The sequence below is a fragment of the Mytilus californianus genome, unplaced genomic scaffold, assembly GCF_021869535.1.
Source record: "Mytilus californianus isolate M0D057914Y unplaced genomic scaffold, xbMytCali1.0.p SCAF_11, whole genome shotgun sequence".
Classification (NCBI taxonomy): Eukaryota; Metazoa; Mollusca; class Bivalvia; order Mytilida; family Mytilidae; genus Mytilus; species Mytilus californianus.
Genome location: NW_026262593.1, coordinates 19,520,173 through 19,541,621, shown reverse-complemented (window position 1 = coordinate 19,541,621; position 21,449 = coordinate 19,520,173). Strand labels below are relative to the sequence as shown.

General features: G+C 32.1%; 1 protein-coding gene and 1 long non-coding RNA gene across 6 annotated transcripts in view; both read left to right on the top strand.

The window, feature by feature from the left end:
- Positions 1-21,449, top strand: part of LOC127720729 (uncharacterized) — a 187,233-nt gene that overhangs the window by 35,363 nt on the left and 130,421 nt on the right. The gene's annotated exons all lie outside the window — the stretch shown is intronic.
- The window catches only part of LOC127720698 (uncharacterized), a 53,079-nt gene that overhangs the window by 9,742 nt on the left and 21,888 nt on the right, over positions 1-21,449 (top strand). The window contains exon 1 of one of the 4 annotated variants that reach the window (XM_052227444.1): positions 28-173. The exons of 2 other annotated variants lie outside the window; for them this stretch is intronic. The gene's annotated coding sequence lies outside the window, so the exon portion shown is untranslated. Of the gene's footprint in view, positions 1-27; positions 174-13,384; positions 13,620-21,449 lie in introns of those variants that run through there. One more of the 4 variants, XM_052227442.1, reaches the window with a different exon arrangement.

Here is a 21,449-nt window from a genome sequence, read left to right as displayed (position 1 = left end):
GTAAATAGAAAATTTTATCTCTCTCATACACACTGTTATCAGTCAATTTATTAGACTGCTTGATGTGTATTTCAAGCGGAACTTAAATACACAGTCTATTAAATGTTGATTTTGTGAAGTTTTTGTTTAAGTTTGTGCAGTAGGAATCATACTTTATTTTATCCAGAATTCAGGTTTGTTATGATAATAATCATTGAGGCATGTCTTGTCACACGTCATTTGTTTTTGGCACTATTTGAGGTGAGACTATCTCTCATCCATATCTGTTAAATCATGTTAATCTTAAGAACTATTTTATAGGGTTTTTATTAATAGTTTGACACTAGACGGGCATACAATTGCTGTTAGATAATCTAAAGGTTTTCTTGTTAATAGTATGATTCTTAATGTAACAAGATATGTTTTTAATTTAAGTGATTACAGGGGTAAAAAATCTTTGGTTTAAATGATAATATTACTGAAGTGCTCAAGTACATTAATGGAAAAGAATTGATATGGTGTTTTAATGCATGTAAAATAATAAATATATTCTTAACCTATAATATATTATTCTAGTTGGAAATACAAAGGGTTAAAAATTTGTATGTGCTTTTTTTTTCTTTTTCTTTTTTTTTGGGGGGTGGATGAGGTATTCAACATTTATGTTTCTTTGTATAGAATTAAAGTTGAAAATTGTACAGAATATATCCATTTATGTTTATTTTTTATGGAATATGGAACTTACCTTGTGTTTAAAGACCAGTGATGGATATTTGTTTATGTTGTGTCCATTCAAGTGACCTTTTGATACAGGAGGTCATTGTTCTCTTTGGAAAATTAAATACATAGGTAGGATTTATGAATAACAGAAGATGTGTGTGTTATCTCAATGAGACAAAAACCCAACAAAAAAATAATCAAAAGACATTTAGAGGGCATCATACATTCTTATATAAACAATAGACAGGTGTCTATACTATATAGCTGACTATGCGGTATGGGTTTTACTCATTGTTGAAGGCATTACAGTGACCTACAGTTGTTAATTTCTGTGTCATTTGGTCTCTTGTGGAGAGTTGTCTCATTGGCAATCATACCACATCTTATTTTTATATATGTCAAGGCCTAAATTGCTCAATCTGCAGTCTATAAAAGTTGTAAATTAATTAAACAGAAACAATCAAACACCTGCTATAAAATCCAAATTCTCCAAATAAGGAAAAGTCTTTAGATATGACCTTAGACAATCACTAATGGGACAGGCACTTGAATATGTGGAGGGGTTAAATCAGATTTTGAAATCTCAACCCTCCCCCTTTCAATCTAGATCAGTAGACTAATGAAATGATTCCTTTCCTGTGAACGACACATGAGGGTGTGGAAGGGGTTTACAAAATAGAAAATAATGAGCCAAAGGTACAGAATAAAGGGCCCTAAAAATAAAGAATAGAAAAAAATAGGACAAAAAAAAATAAAGAATGGAGAATAATAGGGTGCTAAAATATAAGAATAAAGAATAATGGACAAAAGTATTGAAGAATACAGAAAAATGGCATGCCTATAAAATTAAAGGATATAGAAATGAAGACCCCCCCCCATCCAGACCCCCATACATTTAAGAGGAAACTAGGAATCGTCAAAAATACTGCATAGTTCCTCGTTCAACAGACCACATTAACAATTGTGAACTACCGGTAGTATCTGAGTTTTCTCTGACACCATGGAAAATTTATGATGGCACCTCAGGTACCTTCATGCTAAAATGTCTTCAACTTAACACTGGGTTAGGGTGTTCTCTTCAGTGGTGAAGTTTTAACTTACTGGCTTTGTAGATTGACTATTTTAAAAAAGGTATTTAATACAGTCTTTGCTTACACAATGTCATTGCATAAGGATTAAAAGCATCAGTTATAAATTTGTTATGAAAAATAAGTTATAAGTCATGCACAATTCTGGATATATTAGTATGTATTATAAACATTTGTTTTGTAAAAAAAGCCGAAGAATTTTATCTGTTTCCTATCACATTTTTGTATAGATTATGGGTATAATTCCATGAATGAAAGAAGATAAGAATTAATGTAAACACACCCTATTTAGTCCTATTATCATTTAATTCTGACCACCGAGTGACGTCTGTAATCAAAGTCATCACTTGGTCTATCACGGGAATGGTCATTTTGTTCTTAGATTCATATGATAAAAGTACAAAGCAATTCTGGTTGCATAAGCATTCTTAATAAGTCAAGTTCTATATTTAGTTGGCAAAAACATGTATCATGAAAAATGCAGACAATATTTTCATAATGTGCAATACTTGGCAAAATTTTCTACTTTTACTGCCACCCTCTAAATTGGATTCCAGCAACAATTGAAACTGATGTTGAATAACCATTTACTGTTTCAGAATTTAAGAGATTGTGGTTAATTTTTTTTAGTATTTGGTTAACAAATTTCAATGTTCTGGCGTATGCTTTTGAAAATGTAGCAAAGAATGCATTTGATTCTGAATGGACAACTTTATCTACCTTTCTGGTGTTAGATGGGCAATTGTTTACCTGGAAATATTTTTTTCTTTAAAAATTAGAAGCACACAGTATAAATGGAAATAGTCAAAAAGTCTCTTCTATTCTCATTGTCTGGTCAGTATACTTGAAGGTAAAAAGGTTTATATTGAAACTTTTTAATGTACATTTTAACTTGTTTAGCACAAAGGTTTTTTTCTTTACTAATTGGAGTTCATTGTCAATCATTCATGAACTTAAGAAAATTTTCTGTGAAAGTACTTTGCAAGTTTAGACTAAATGTTCTTCTGATTCACCCATAGTTGTCTCTTTTTGATTGAACTTAGGAAGTGAAGCATTATTAATGACCTATTTCAGAGTAAAAATAGATGGGGAATAAATGTCAATGAGATAGAACCAAAGAACACAGTAAGTACATCAAGATACATCTTTCTTTGTAACTTCATTTTGTTGATGTACATTATCAGTTTTGGGAAAGCAAAACAAACCCTCTCCTTTTGAAACCACAAGTCAAGTTCAATCAGAATTTTCTGAATTTTTCTGAGAATTCTGAAATATTCAATGACATCCTGCAAACCAACCAAATGTGATAACATTTCCAAAAATATCAATAAATGGTTGATATGATTACCAATTGGTTGCTTAAAAAAGTCTAGCAGCAAATATTATGTGCATATTAAGTCCCTTTTGGTCATAATCACATGAATGAAAGGGTGATGTGGTAAGGGCTTCTTTTTGCTTCTTACATCAAGCCCACCACTGTGGATTCATTATTATTTGTTGGATACCTATTTTCGTTGATTTCTTGGGTATAGGAGAACCTCAAATTCAAATACTCAGCGAAGTGCAAATTTTCTATAGGCTTGCTTGCAGAAGTTAGCAAAACCTAGAAATCATATATCCATGAAAATAGAAATTTTTCTCAATCAATCAAGATGAAAAGGGTTTCAAGAAAGTGAATACACATTTAAGAAAGCATACAGCGCTCCCTTTGACAAACTAAATATCAAAAGTCAGATATGTTAATTTTTATAACAAACATTATGTTACAATCGTCATAACTACAATACCGTCCTGCCATTCCCTGAATGTGACTTACCGAATTAGACTTATCACCGGTTTTGTACTAACATGTACACATGTGGAGCATGATCTGCTTACCCATGCGGAGCACCTGAGATCACCCCTGGTTTTTGGTGGGATTAGTGTTGCTCAGTTTTAGTTTTCTATGTTGTGTTTTGTGTACTGTTGTTTGTCTGTTTGTCTGTTGGTCTTTTTCTTTTTTAGCCATGGCATTGTCAGTTTATTTTTGATGAGTTTGAATGTCCCTTTTGGTATCTTTCACTTCTCTTTTACAAGATATTTTTAGTCTTATTATACACTATATGCTTCCTGTCCTGAAAACTTTTAGAAAATTTGTATGTTTTTATTGAATTTGGTGGAAAATGGAAATGTATTCTATTTGTGATGTTATAAAAAGAACGCTGATACATAAATTTTCAAAAATAGACATGTTTTCTATCTTGACATTATTTTAACTATTATTCAATGTGATAATAGCCATTAAATACTTATTTGAAATTTTAGCAACTTCTCCTTTATAAAGTGTTATGTTGATTTTCTAGGACACTGTTTTGATACTGCCGCAGATTGACTGCTAGTCCCCTAGGGTGTCATCAGCTCAGTGTCAACGTACCTTTCTGAAATTCTCAGATGATCAGTTTAGAAATTATTAGAATACTAAGGTTCCAACTCCCTCAGGTAAAGTTTACCTTGTGTGGATTAGTTTGGCAATTCTTTTAAGGTCCCTTTTGATCATATAGCTGCTCAAGTATTTGAGAATTTATACATCCTTACCTTTTTGAATTTCTTATTTTTCACTCTGGCTAATATTATACAAAATATGATGCAGATTGCTTTTTACTACTTTGTTAATACAAGTCTTTAACAACATTTAACACTTTGATAAAATTACATGGTAATTTTTTGTTGGAAGAAACCAAATTCCTAGGCTAAATTATTAACATTGAAAAACTTATTTGTATCTCATTGGCACCTTGTTTTTTGCAAATGGCTGGATTTAGTTTTAAACCCTACCTGAGTGATCTGTGAAGGATTGTTTACAAAGGTTAGGAAACCTATTTGTTACTTGTTTGCTTGTTTAGAAATCCATTTGCCTTTTTATTTTAAAAACTATAAACAGCAGGAAATTTTTATGCCCCCTCCCCTGACTGCTATTTTTAGATGCTTTGACACATATGATCCTTAACCATTCTTCATTCTTTCTAAAATTAAGCATTTAATCACAATAAATATGCCTTATTTAAGATGACATTTTATGGTGTTAAGGTGGTACCCAACACCTTGACTAATATTAATATGGCTCGTTTAATTTTCTTAAAATTTTGACAAAATGTTTACTTTGACCCTTTGACAAAAATATAAAAATTTCAAAAAATTTGAACCAACCACTTTATCAGAAAAATTTCATTGGTTATATAGCAGTTTGACAAACACTAATTTTGATCATTGAGAAGCTTAATATTTCCTTAACAATACAACGTGATTAAAACGTTTAGCTGATTTTTACAGAGTTATCTCCCTGTAGTGTTAGGTACCACCTTAATTTAAAAAGTCAAATACCTTTGTTACAGTTCATTCAATGATGTAAACACATCAAAGTTAAATCACACTTCTGCCTGGTTGATCATTGCAGAAAGTCCCTTTTGGTCATGTAGCTCATGAAGTATTTGGGTATTTATGCCTCCTTGCCGTTTTATGTCTCTGTAAGGCATCCTTTATGTTATAAACTCACCATGTTTACATTACAATAAATATGCATCATTTGAGATGGCCATTTGCATAAATTTGAAAAACAATTAACAAGTTCCATCAATGATGTAAATATGTCAATATCACACCTCTGCCTGGTTGATTATTTCAGGAGCTAAGACCAATGTGGATAGAATATAATCACCTTAGAATATAAATACTGTAGGTAAAATCACATCCTACTTAATATATAAATCATCAGCAAAATCATCTCATTTCTAATTCTTCTGTTCATCTGGTCAGCTGATATAGTTTTGTACATCTGGATAGCTGATATACTTTTGTAAAGCCTGGACAGTTTATATACTTTTGTACACCTGGACAGTTGATATACTTTTGTACACCTGGATACTTGATTTTCTTTTGTACACCTGGACAGTTGATATACTTTTGTACATCTTGACAGTTGATATACTTTTGTACACCTGGATAGTTGATATACTTTTGTACATCTGGATAGTTGATATACCTTTGTACATCTGGATAGCTGATATACTTTTATACATCTTGACAGTTGATATACTTTTGTACATCTGGACAGCTGATATACTTTTGTACACCTGGACAGTTGATATACTTTTGTACACCTGTACAGTTGATATAATTTTGTACATCTTGACAGTTGATATACTTTTGTACACCTTGATAGTTGATATACTTTTGTACATCCGGATAGCTAATATACTTTTGTACATCTGGATAATTGATATACTTTTGTACGTTTTGACAGTTGATACACTTTTGTACATCTGGATAGCTGATATACATTTGCACATCTGGACAGTTGATACACTTTTGTACATCTGGAAAGCTGATATACATTTGCACATCTGGACAGTTGGTATACTTTTGTACATCTGGACAGTTGATATACTTTTATACATCTGGATAGTTTTTTTATTAAAGTGAGACCTGCTCAAATAACTGAACATCATCAGCCTGCAGCATAAAAATAAGCAACAAAGATGGTGAGTTTATAGAATTTTGGACTTGATTTTTCAGAGATGCAGAAAATTTACTTTTTTCCAGCCAATTATGAAGACTTGTAAGTCTAACTAAAGAGTTATCTCTCAGGATTTATATTTTTAGGGGTGGGGGGTTAGGGGGTGGGGTTATAACTTTAGTGGTCATAACATGTTATCTTTTAGATACAATAACTCACTTGCTAGTTTAACTTAAGAGTTATCTGTCAGGATTTTTTATGATTTTTCTCTTGTTTTATTATGGCTTCAAAAATAAATGCCATATTTACAAATGTCCCTAAGTTGATGACAGTGTTTTAACTTATACATTGTATAGACATACAATTTCATGGTAGTCTTTTTTGTTAGATGAAACCAAATTCCTAGGCTAAATTATTAACTTTGAAAAACTTCTTTGAATCTCATGAGCACCTTCTTGTTTTTGTGAATGGCTGTATTAAGTATCAAATCCTATCTGAGTGATCTGTGAAGGATTGGTTATTATGGTTAGTTTGACATTTTTATTTTAAAACAATAAACTGCAGGATATTATTATGCCCCTCCCTAACTGATATTTTTAGCTGCTTTGACATTCTAAAATTAAACATTTCATCACTATGAATTGTCATGGTGTTAATTTGAAAAATCAGATCTTCAATCAATGATGTAAACACATCAAGGCAATATCACACCTCTGCCTGGTTGATCATTGCATGAGCAAAGACCAATGTGGATAGAATATAAACACCTTAGAATATAAATACTGTAAATCATCAACAAAATCATCTCATTTCTAATACTTCTGTACATCTGGACAGTTGATATACTTTTGTACACCTGGTCAGCTTATATATGTTTGTAATCTGGACAGTTGATATACTTTTGTACACCTGGTCAGCTGATATATGTTTGTACATCTGGATAATTGATATATTTTTGTACATCTGGATAGTTTTTATTATGAAAGTGGGACCTGTTAAAATAACTGAACATCCTCAGCCTGCAGCATAAAGATAACCTTTTGACCTCAAGTGACAATGGTGGTGAGTTAATAGAATTTAAGACTTGATTTTTACAGAGATGGAAAAAATTAACTTTTTTCCAGTCAATTATTAAAACTGGTATGTTGGGGGGGGGGGGTTATATTTTTCTTCAGTCCATGCCATAGTCATAACATGTTCTCTATTAGATGCTATAACTTACTTGCTAGTCTAAATTTTTGATGACAGGGTTTAATGTTTTAACATATACATTGTTTATTCATACAATTTCATGGTAGTCATTTGTGTGTTGGAGGAATCCAAATTCCTAGACTAAATCATCTACATCTTACAAATAACTGAAAAACTAATTATACTCCTGTTCCAAAGGAAGAGGGTATACTGTTTTACCCCTGTCTGTCAGCATGTATGTCTGTCTGTCCCATTCCTCGAATTTTTCTCAAATCAGAGCTTCCTGAAATTTGTTATAAGCTTTGTTTCAGCATACTTTATTATATGACATATTTTCAGATTCATCGCTGATCAACTGCCAGTTTACGGAATACATGTATGATTAAAACATAATGGCCATGTATAAAATTTTTGTAACATTTATCTTAGGAACTAAAAATCAGAGCTTCATAAATTTTTTTATCAGGCTTCATATCGGCATGCTATATTGTGTGACACGGTTTCAGATTGATCGCTCATCAACTTCCTGTTTACCGACTACTTATATATTATTTTAACACATACGGGCCATGTGTGATAGTTAGTTAATTTGTTATCAGGCTTCATATGCAAACATGCTTTAATGTGAAATGCTTTTTCAAATTCTTTTCTCTTCAACTTCCTTATTAAGCTCAGCTCGGCGAAAATTTAAGTTTGCGCCCCTCCTAACCTAAAATCCGAGATCCGCCCCTGATGGCTGTCATCAGTATCTAAACCTATCTGAATGATCTGTGAAGGATTGGTCACCAAAGTAAGGCAACTTACTTGTAACTGGATGTGCAAGGTAAGAAATCCATATGCCTTTTTATGCCCCCGCTGTAGTGGAGGGGGCATTAAGTTTTACCCTTGTCCGTCTGTACGTACGTATGTGTACGTCCGTATGTCTCAAAATTATTTTCCATTCTCTAACTTGAGTTTGCCTCAACCAAATGTTATGAAACTTATACAAAATGCAGATCAAGTTTGAATTTTGGTAGCGTCACTCTAACTGTTCTAGAGTCATGCCCTTTATAAATGGAAAAATTGCAAAATATTTAGTTTCCGTTCTCTTACTTAAGTTTGCCTCAACCAAATGTTATGAAACTTATACACAATGCTTATTACCACAAAATAAAGATCAAGTTTGAATTTTGGTGGGGTCACTTTAAACATTCTCGTTATGCCCCTTTATAAATGGGAAAAAAATGCAAAATTTTTAGTTTCCGTTTTCTAACTTAAGTTGCCTCAACCAAATGTTATGAAACCTTTACACAATGCTTTTTACCACAAAACACAGATCAAGTTGAATTTTGGTGGTGTCACTTTAATCATTATCGAGTTATGCCCATTTATAAATCGAAAAATTGCAAAATTTTTAGTTTCTGTTCTGTTACTTGAGTTTGCCCAAACCAAACATTATGAAACCTTTACACAATACTTATTACCACAAAACTCAGATCAAGTACAAATTTGGGTAGCTTCACCTTTTTTGTTCTTGAGTTATGTCCCTTTATAATGTTGTATGCAAGAGGGGGCATCATCTGTGTCCATGGGGACACATTCTCCATTTATTTATTTTAAGATTATAAACTGCAGGATATTTTTATGCTCCCCAACCCCTGACTGCTAAGCTGCTTTGACATATATGCTTCATTCTTTCTAAAAATAAACAGTTGGTCACAATAAATATGCATTATTTTAGAACACAACTTTATGGTAATAATTTGAAGAAGAAAAACCAACAATCTTTGTTACAGTTCCTACAATGATATAAACATGTCTGCTTGGTTGATCATTGCAGGCACTAAGACCAATGTGGATAGAATATAATCACTGTAGAAGATAAATACTGTAGGTAAAATCACATCCTACTTAAAACGCAAATCATTAGCAAAATCATCTCATATCTGATACTTCTGTTCATCTGGACAGTTGATATACTTTTGTACATCTGGATAGCTGATATACTATTGTACATCTGGATAACTGATATACTTTTGTACATGAGGATAGTTGATATACTTTTGTACATCTGGATAGCTGATATACTATTGTACATCTGGATAGTTGATATACTTTTGTACATCTGGATAGTTGATATACTTTTGTACATCTGGATAACTGATGTACTTTTTTCATCTGGACAGTTGATATACTTTTGTACATCTGAACAGTTGATATACTTTTGTACATCTGAACAGTTGATATACTTTTGTACATCTGGATAACTGATATACTTTTGTACATCTGGATAACTGATATACTTTTGTACATCTGGATAACTGATATACTTTTGTACATCTGGATAACTGATATACTTTTGTACATCTGGATAACTGTTATAATTTTGTACATTTGGATAACTGTTATACTTTTGTACATCTGGACAGTTTTTATTATGAAAATGAGACCTGTTCAAATAACTAAACATCCACTGCCTGCAGCATAAAGATAAGCTTTTGACCTCAAGTGACAATGGTGGTGAGATTATAGCATGTATGATGTCTTACAGAGATGCAGACAATTATACTTTTTATCCACTTAACCATTTAGACTGGGAGGGGTTATAATTTTATCAGTCCATGCCACACTCATAGCATGTTAACTTAACTATCAGATACCATAAGGTATCTCTGCTAGTCCAACTATACAATTATCTGTCAGGAATTTTGACAATTCTGCGTTCATGAAAATATAGGTTCAATAATAAAAGATTGATGACATGGTTTAATGCCTTAACTTGAAACCATTTCATGGTAGTAATTTGTTTTGAGGAAGAAACCTAATTTCTAGGCTTTATATTATACCATCCACATCTGACAATGTATTGTATTATATTCAAATGACTAGATTGATTATCAAACCCTTTCTGAGTGATCTGTGCAGAACTGGTCAATAAGGTTGGGAGACTTTCTTGAGAGTTTCTTGTTAAGAGTGTATTTTAAACAGTAGTACTTCTGATTTCTCTACATTTTACACATAAGCTGTCTAATCTTGCACATTTTTTTAGAAATACTAAGATTGAAAATGTTCAAAAAGCATTATTTTGTGAAACAAATATTGTTATATGTAATTAGATTTTTTGCTTACAATATTGTGAATGATTTAGGGTATGGGTTCAGACTTATTGTGGCCCCCTCTCATTTCTTATTTGCTATCATCAGAGGTACTAATAAATCTCTATTAACATTGCAAATTACGTAAATTTTAAGTTTTTTTTTATGTGGACAAATCTTAACATTTTTAGTATTTCTACAGAATTGCAACTAAATGAGAGTTGGCAAATTAATTAATATCCATATTAAGTATATTTTTTGTAATTAAAATTAATAGAGAAAATTTTTCAATTTAGCTTCTGTGTAATTTGACCGTAATTACACAGTATAATGTTTCCCTGTAACATGTGATCAGACGGCCATTATCTTGCCTTATCTTTACAGTTTATTGATTCCTCAGTCACGGCTTACGTTCTACTTCATTAGATCCTATAGACCTCCTTTGTTTCGTTATAGCTACCGAGACATGTTGAGCGAATGTGACATTTGATAACAGCTTGCTTCAATATATTTACTGATTTATTTTTCACAACGGTTTGTTCAAGTTTGGGGAATATATATTTATGGTATTTTGATTAAACGGAACTGTTACAATAGAAAATTTATATAACACAGTAAAATAATTTTTTTATGAAAAAATGTACTGCAAAAAAAACTTGTACATGAATGCAATAAAAATACACTTGACAAAAACTATAATCTGACATTGGATTTTTAAAATGATTTTCTTGATATGACTTGTTTTGATACAAATAAACTTAAAGATCAAGCTAGTATGTCCGTTCTTTTCTTTGTGATGTGTATGGAAATAAAGAGGAGAAGTGATACAATTTTTCTTTTTATCAGAAATATTATCTATAGGGGGGTGGTAATGTTATGGTTGAATTAAATCAACAAAGGAACTGTAAACACTAAGTAAATAAACAGTAAGAGGTTTGATTAGCTGAAGAGCATGTTGTCAAAGCTTATAAACAGATTACTATAAGACTCCTGATTGTAAAATTGATTCTATTTGTCATATAGATTGGTGTTAAAGACTGCCTATTGTCAGACAAGGTAATTATCAAGTTCAATCTTAGGTAATCCCTGATAAATCACCTGTAATTTGTCACATCTGATTGACTCTGCAGGTGGGTCAGGTGTGTCAAGGCTTTTTTATCAGCAGTTGTATAATTGTCTCCCATGGCTGGTCACACTGATGTCAAATTTAGTATCATATGGCATTTGTTGCTTAACTGGTAAGATGTATTTATTTCTGTTTAATTAAGAAAATAAGTTTTTAGACTTGCATGTTATCTAAAGAAGAGTTTGCTGATTTCATTAGACATTTCATATTCATTAGTATGCAGAGTGAAACTAAAAATGAATTGGGTACCAATAAACAAGGATTTGTGTTGTAATACTATATAAATCCTTGCAATAAAACAGTGCAAAAAGTTTCATAATCTTTAATTAATAAGAATAAATTTTCAAATTAATTAAAGGCCTTTAAATAGTTCTACAGAAGAAGACAATTGTTTTATTTTGATATATTTGTATCATAATTTTAATATAAAATTTAATATTTGTGCACTGTAGAAAGGAATAAAACACTAGGACTAAGTTCCACAATTTTATACTTGAATGTGTATTATGAAATTGTAGAGAAGAATTATTTTTTTCTTAATGTTTTTCTTTGAAAAGGAATTTTTGGGAATTATCAAAAAGAACAAAACAATGTTCACATTTTAAGGTTAACTCTCCATACCAAATTATGGAAACTTCTTGAACAGATAAATTCACAGCTCTCAGCTGAGTGACATCATGGCAACTCTCCGATTTATGGGATGCACATCAAATATGTTTGAATTTCAAATGAATTTTTCAGTTAACATTTATAAATATTACAGATATACATGTACTAATGAAAAGGTAGAGAGAGGTACAGTTATTACACCTCATATGAGTTGCCTCATAAGAAGTACATTGATTGTCTATTTTAAATGATGACCATATTTGTAATTTATTCTTCAGATAAAAGTGAAAACCTTGTTTGATAACCATTACAATCAAGGTTTTCACTTTTATCTGAAGAATTAAAAACGATTAAAAGGAGATTGGCGGGAGCGATAACTGCCAATGAGTCAGCAACCAAACAATAAGCCTTTAAGTTTACTTCTTCTGCAACATAATATATATATATATATGAATAATTTTTCATTTGAAGCAGCAAGAAAATGTCAACCAGATCTTCTTTGGCCTCTTGACACTTTTTACTCAAAGGAAATACAAGTTTTACATGTACATTGTATTTGTTTTCAGTTTAAGGAGTATATGCAATATTGCCAATCACCCATGAATTGCAACCGTCAGATGTACATAATGTCATATTTGCATATAATTAAAAACCCTTTCACTATCATAATATTAAGGATTATTTATTACCATAAAAGTCTCATATCACCTTGATTAATGTGTTTATTTATTTATTTTTTTGCCATTGAATTTTTATAATAAAATTTTATATTAAACCTTAAATACTTTTAAATCTTGATAAAGTTTTATTATGTGAAGTCTAAAAAAGAAATAAACTGCCACAATTATTGAATAAAAAGCTTAAAATTTAACCGCAAAATGAACACAAAAAACACATTAATTTCTGAGTGATAAAAATGAAGGATGTGCCTTAATGAAAACATTTTAAGTGACAGGATCAATTGACAAGGAAAGGGAGTAATTGTCCCAAAACAAAATGTTCCGCTATAATGCATTTGACTAAAGATCTGTTCAACCGCTTCATAGAACATAGCGGGTCTTTTATTTACCAATTCAATACCCGGTACCATGTACTGTAGGGGTATTTAATACCGTGGTATTTAACTCAAATAATGGATTTTGCATGCAATAATAAGAATCGTCAAAGCGTGACTTTTTCTAATAAGGCAGGAAATAACTTCATTTAACAAACAAACACTATTTACATTTTTTGTTGGAGTGATACTGTGAGGCAATTTGTCGTAGGTTTAGGTTATAATACTAATGGATTCAATCTTAGTAGGAAGTTTTTATCAGATGCTGACCTATCCATGGTGAAAGGTAATAGCCTTTACATGCTTTACTTTCATTTTACTAGTACTGCTGCGAAAGTGTTGACAGTAATTCCTTTGTAAGGTTATATAAAAAAAAAACATTTCAAAAACATGGCATTTTATAAGAATTCTTTTGAATTGATGTAGACAAATTAACTTATATAAAAGAAAAATCACATATTTCATGTACAAAAAAAATGTATATATTAAGTTGACAATAATAACACTTCTGAATATCTATCAAAAATACATTTTGTACATAAAATAAATGGAAAAATTTTGTTAAATCAAAATTGAAAGAAATGAAGCTTGTGCAAATTTCACTAATATTTTGATTATTTATTGGGGTATTTACTTCAGAATTTCTAGTCTGTAGACTGTGTGCTTTCAAAATGCTGGTATCAGGGCGGATCCAGGGCACGACACATTGACAGATTGATGCTGGTCTGAATTTAAAAGAGATGTGAAGTGTATATTGAATGTACACTTCACATCTCTTTTAATTTTTATTGACGAAGAGCAACCCTGTAAATCTAATTGCATTTCCTAAAAAATGAAAAATGATTTTTATGTGTATCAAAACTGCTCGATTTGCTGCAAAATCCAATAGAAATATCTTCTCCTGAATTCAACACATCTGTAGTATAGAGTTATCTCCCATGATCAAGCTTATATGTACACATTGTTCTATAATTAAGGGTATTCATGTAGAGTAATAAGTAAAATTTATTTTGTATACAGATCAATGGTTTCCATCTGGTATGTGTCTATTGTTCTTGACCTCATTTTCATGGTTCAGCGACTTATGAGTACATGATTGGATAACTATACCATATTTGGTATAAAGAATCATTGCATGGTATAAATTGTCTGTCAGACAAGGTTCACCTGACCATGACCTTATTTTATGGATCAGTGATCAATGATCAGTTTTTTCAGTATGGTCCTTTTCTCAAGTATATATAGGTAAACTATTTTTGGTGCATTGAATGATTGTATGATGTACTTGTCTGTCTGGCATGGTTTATCTGACCTTGACCTTAATTTTATATTTCAGGGTTAATGATAAGTTTTTATGTGGTTAGGCCAGTTTCTCAGATACTATAAGCAATAGGCAAACTATTTTGGGTGCATGGAATGGTAGTATGGGGTACATGTCCATCTGGCAGGATTCATCTTACCTGGACCTCATTTTATTGAATTATTAGCTCACGGGGGCCCAAAGGGCCCCATGTGAGCTTATGCCATCACTTGGCGTCCGTCGTCGTCGTAGTCGTCTGTCATCGTCTGTCGTCGTAAACTATTTCAAAAATCTTCTCCTCTGAAACTACTGGGCCAAATACCTTCAAACTTTAACTAAATGTTCCTTAGGGTATCTAGTTTATAAATTGTATCCAAAGTTTTGATCCATCGACAAACATGGCCGCCATGGCTAAAAATAGAACATAGGGGTCAAATGCAGTTTTTGGCTTATATCTCAAAATCTAAAGCTTTTAGAGCAAATCTGACATGGAATAAAATTGTTCAGTTGGTCAAGATCTATCAGCTCTGAAATTTTCAGACGAATCAAACAACCCATTGTTGGGTTGCTGCCACCGAATTGGTAGTTTTAACAAAATTTTGCAGTTTTTTGTTATTATTTTGAATATTATTATAGATATATATAAACTGTAAGCAGCAATAATGTTCAGCAAAGTAAGATCTACAAAAAAGTTAATATGACCATAATTGTCAATTTAACCCTTAAGGAGTTATTGTCCTTTAAAGACAATTTTACACAATTTGTTCATCAAGTTTGCTAACATTTAAAAATCTTCTCCTCTGAAACTACTGGGCCAATTACCTTTAAACTTTAGCTAAATGTTCCTTAGGGTATCTTGTTTATAACTTGTATCCGAAGTTTGTATCAAACGACAAACATGGCCGCCATGGCTAAAAATAGAACATAAGGGTCAAATGCAGTTTTTGGCTTATATCTCAAAAACTAAATCTTTTAGAGCAAATGTGACATGGGGTAAAATTGTTCAGTTGGTCAAGATCTATCAGCTCTGAAATTTTCAGATGAATCGAACAACCCATTGTTGGGTAGCTGCCACCGAATTAGTAGTTTTAACAAAATTTTGCAGTTTTTTGTTATTATTTTGAATATTATTATAGATATTTATAAACTGTAAGCAGCAATAATGTTCAGCAAAGTAAGATCTACAAAAAAGTTAATATGACCGAAATTGTCAATTGACCCCTTAAGGAGTTATTGCCCTTTAAAGACAATTTTACACAATTTGTTCATCAAGTTTGCTAACATTTAAAAATCTTCTCCTCTGAAATGCAGGTGAGCGATTCAGGCTCTTGAGAGCCTCTTGTTGATAATGTTAAGTTAATGTGATACATATACCTGTAGTAAGACCTTATTCTTTAAAGACTTTTCAACATAAAGTTAAATTATGACCCATAAAGCAAGCGAGACATTTCAGCGTGTGCAATCTTGTTTCACCTAGATGTAAAGTCTGCCAGTTGTATTGACCGTTTTTTTATGGTCTAGTATGAAAATAAGGAAAAGTAAAGCCTTCAATAATGAGCAAAACCCATACCGTATAATAAGCTATTAAAGGACATGACATGACAAAATTTGAAAAAATTCAAATGAAAAAACCAACAGGCTGATTATTGACAAACGAAAAATGAAAAACAACCAATGGCAATTACTGAATTACAGGCTACTGATTTGGTACATGTTCATAAAGAATGTGGCAAGGTTGAACATGTTAGTGAGTGCTCAACCCTTGACTCTTTAGATTAATGTACAAAAAACAGATAGACAAAAGACAAAAGTTCCGATCTAAGAGTACTGGCTAGTTCATTATAGATATAAGGAGATTGGGTATGATTGCCAATGAGACAACTATTCACCAAAGTTCAAATGAAGTGGATGTAAGCAATTATAGGCAACCATACGGCCTTCAACAATGAGAAAAACCCATACCGTATAGTCAGCTATAAAAGGCCCCAACATAAAAAATATGAAACAATTCAATTGAGAATAGCCAATTACAACTAATTAATAAATCATGCTCTCCCAGACTTAAATATCTATCGGCACACATCCAAAGAAAATAGTGTAAAGACGTAACTTGTTATAGTTTTTGTAATTTAGTCAGCAACTAAGTGAGTCAACAATATTTAGATTAAATATCTCTTTTTAGGTGTACTTGTCTTTCAAAATTCAACTGATTTTCATGGTTCATTGATCTGCATCTTTAATATTTTGTTATTAGATCATAATTCCTCAAGATAATTGCATTAAAATTACGAAATCTTACATTTGATGTTTGCTATTAAATGTAAACCAACTTTTGTGAGTAAAAAATCTTGTGAATGTATGTCAAATTTGGATCTGAATGTGCTTATATGATACATATTAAGGATAACAAGGACCTTTAAAAATACTGGACACTGACAGTACAACCGACCAGATCAACCTCCAACAACAAATCCTACAGAAAAATAATGTACAAACAATGAACAACACACTCAATACACCAACAATGTTTGAAAATAGTAAGTCGGTTAGAAAGGACTAAAGGTGAAAAAAAAGTAGTCTGTTAGAAAGGGCTTAAGGTGAAAAAAAGGAGTCTGTTAGAAAGGGCTTATGGTGAAAAAAAGGAGTCAGTTAGAAAGGTCTAAAGGTGAAAAAAAAGGAGTCTGTTAGAAAGGGCTAAAGGTGAAAAAAAGTAGTCTGTTAGAAAGGGCTTATGGTGAAAAAAAGGAGTCAGTTAGAAAGGGCTAAAGTTGAAAAAAGTAGTCTGTTAGAAAGGGCTTATGGTGAAAAAGTAGTTTGTTAGAAAGGGCTAAAGGTGAAAAAAGTAGTCAGTTAGAAAGGACTAAAGGTGAAAAAAAGTAGTCAGTTAGAAAGGGCTAAAGGTGAAAAAAAGTAGTCTGTTAGAAAGGGCTTATGGTGAAAAAAAGTAGTCAGTTAGAAAGGGCTAAAGGTGAAAAAAGTAGTCTGTTAGAAAGGGCTTATGGTGAAAAAAAGTAGTCTGTTAAAAAGGGCTAAATGTGAAAAAAGTAGTCAGTTAGAAAGGACACAAGGTGAAAAAAAGTAGTCTGTTAGAAAGGGCTCATGGTTAAAAAAAGTAGTCTGTTAGAAAGGGCTTATGGTGAAAAAAAGTAGTCTGTTAGAAAGGGCTAAAGGTGAAAAAAGTAGTCTGTTAGAAAGGGCTAAAGGTGAAAAAAAAGTAGTCAGTTAGAAAGGGCTAAAGGTGAATAAAAGTAGTCTGTTAGAAAGGGCTAAAGGTGAAAAAGTAGTTTGTTAGAAAGGGCTAAAGTTGAAAAAAGTAGTCAGTTAGAAAGGGCTAAAGATGAAAAAAGTAGTCTGTTAGAACGGGCTTCAGGTGAAAAAAGCATCTGCATTGATATTCCATATTGCACTCTATGTGGTGTGGGTTTATTTGCGTTGGCCTGTCAGTGTATTGTTCACGCTTACCATTGAGAAAACTTGCAATTATCAGTTAATAACTGTATTTGTATTGTATTGAACAGATATATCTTTCTCAGGAGTGGTAAATACAAGACAAGAAAAGGTTACATTTCTTTAGCTGTTTTGGCCAAGGGAATTTCTTCTCAAGACTCAGTATGAATAAAATTCATCTGATTATATATACTAAGCGACCAAAGAAAGGATACACTTTTATTTTTTTAATATTTTTTTTAAAACTAAAGATATAAAAATGAAACTTGATACACGCCTTAATTAGGTAAAACTATGGCTGATACATATTTTTTTACCTGTACAACAGGTGAGTACTTCACAGTATTTAAATTCGAATTTTGGAAAATTTGCACGAGCAGAAAAATCTTTATTTAAATTCGCCTAAATTTGATGTTGCTCGACATCGTTACTGTATTCAGTCGTAAGTTACAAGAAAACATTTCAAAAAGCCCCGTCTTATGCCCGCATTACGGGAACGTGCAATTGGCATTTAAAGCCGGCATGGGTATAACTGCTGTGTCAAGAGCAATTGGCTGTAAACATTTGGCATTATATCGGCTACAGCAGAGATTCCAAGTGACTGGTTCTATGGTTGATCGACCTTGGTCTGGGCGGCCACGGGTAACAACAATTGCTGACGACAGATTCATTCGTATACGACATTTGCTCTATAGGTTTATGCCTCCTCGGGCATCGACTGGTGTTGTTCAGGGCAAATGTATCAGTGCACAAACAGTCCGTAGAAGACTACGGTCTTTTAATCTTCGTCCTAGACGTGCTTATAGGGGACCGACACTGACACAACGACACAGACAAGAGCCGTTAAGATGGTGTCAAGCTCGTTTTTGATGGAGACTCAACAATGAATGGAACAATATTTTGTTTTCGGATGAGTACAGATTCACTCTCCATCATTCAGATGGTCGAGCAAGAGTTTATAGACGATCGGGTGAACGGTTTGCATATTGTTGTGTCCAACAGCATGACAGATTTAGAAGTGTTAGTGTCATGGTTTGGGGTGGCATATCTACATGCAACCGGACTGGAATGGAACACTTAATGCCCAACGCTTTAGAGATGAAATTCTGTCAACGGAAGTGGTTAATTTCATTAACAGATATGGAATAACATTTCACCATGACAATGCCCGTCCCCATACTGCTCGAGTTTCAAATGCCTACTTGCAGCAACAAAACATCGATGTGTTGCCATGGCCATTGAAATCTCCTGACATGAATCCTATCGAGCACATATGGGATGAACTTAACCGCAGAGTTCGCTCAAGGCAAAGCCAACCTGTTGCACTGCAAGAATTGTCCCAAACATTACAACAGGAGTGGAACAACATGCCTCAGGCTACAATTTCCAAAATTGTCTTGTCTATGCGACATAGGCTTCAAGCAGTAATTTATGCCAATGGTGGACACACAAGATATTGACTTTTCAAACGCTAAACATCTGATGAAACGTACTGTTATTCCAGATTTTTGATCTCATCTGTTGTTTTTGACATTGTGCCAAAACTGTTACTCAGCTGTACTTTTTTTAGGATGCATACTTCATTGTCTGTCTTTCATACATTTGTTAATTTTATTGTAAAACCTATTTTTTGAAAATTTGATAATAAATAAGTGTATCCTTTCTTTTGTCGCTCAGTATATAACAAAATATATGAAAATACACAAGCTATCAAAATCTGGATACTTTTATAAGGTGTTTGCTTGTATGTAACAGATTTTTGCACATTACACTCTCTAGAAATTTTGTATGTTAATCAGATTTAAATGAGCTTTCATACTTGCAGTGCATAGATATAAATGGTTGTTACTCATGATTTTTTATGCTCACCTACATTATGCTATCTGGTCTATGGACTGTTGATTACTCTGTCTGTTCATCCGTCCGTGTCAGGTTAATGCATTTAATCAAGGTTGCTTACCAGGAAGTGAATGTCCCATCAACTGGAAACTTAGTAAACATGCTCATTGTGATGTAAAGTTTTAAAAAAAAAATATTCCAAAATAAGCTTTTGCCCCCATTTTTTCGGTTCAATAATCATAGACATGTGATACTGTGAAAACCAGTACATTCTCAGGTTAAAGTTTTTCATTTTAAAGTAGTTAACCATGAAGTTCACAGGGGTCACATCAACTTGAAACTTAGTAACATGTTCATTATCACGGTTCACTGAACAGGGGATTTTAATAGTGTGAAGTCAGTTTTATTTGAAATGTATGCCATATGATGATGATACTTCATCCAAAAGAACCACCTTATTGTTTGCAGTTGTGTGAAGAAACTGAATTGCAGTTAGAACATCTTCAGTGTTTTTTGGTAAGTATTTTTGAATTAGATTTAAATGTAAATGTACTGGCATACCTATAATTGTAAACATATCCTTAAGTGATATAAGAATTATAAAATATACTGGTAAAATTACAACATGTACAATGGTATTGTAATTACAGATACCGGTATTTGTAAGTTCAAGTGGGTAATCTGTTAAAAGTTTTTTTTAAAGTTTATAGCAGTAAAATGAAATATTTAAAAACAGAAGTGTTGATTCTTTTGGGTTAAAAATATGAAGCAGGATTAAGTAGAAATTATTAAACTACCGGTAGTGTGTTGCTTTAATTATACCTGCGCTTTTTAAGAGAAAAACTAAGGGTATAAAAATTACCAACCAAATATTTTTTGGAAATGGTTGATGAAGAGAAATACTTTTTAAGTATTTGGTATTTGGAAACTAGAATATAAAAATAAGGAGATGTGGTATGATTGCCAATGAGTCAGCTATTCACCTAGCAACTATAGGTTTACTGAACAACCTTTAAAAATGAGCAAAACTCCTTCAGTAATTTTGAAATAACTTAGTGTTTGTTAAAAAAAGTCACAATAATGTGAATTGTCTTTTGTGCTAGGATTTAAAAAAAGAATCATTGATCCATGAAACAGAAACAATTTGCACATTGTGGAAGTACAAATTATGTGACCAGAATCACGCAGAAAAAATAAAGTTGCCTTAATTTAATTAGAAGATATAAACTATTTTAACACGTGCAGAAATGCATCAGCCAATTTTTACATCAGAAAAAATGGCAAAAATCATCGACTTATAAGATGGTCAAAAGTTAAGTCTTGGATTTCTGACATGAAAATGTCAAATGACTTATAAGTAGGCTGACTTCTACACAAGTAGCAGCAGTAGCTTACTTTTGTAAACAAATCTCAAATTTTGAGAAACATCCATTTTTGCTAGTTTGCAACTAAAATTGTTATATAGGTATAATATGCTTTCCAAATTGATTCCTCGTATAAAAAATGTGAAAAATAATTCAAAATAACTTT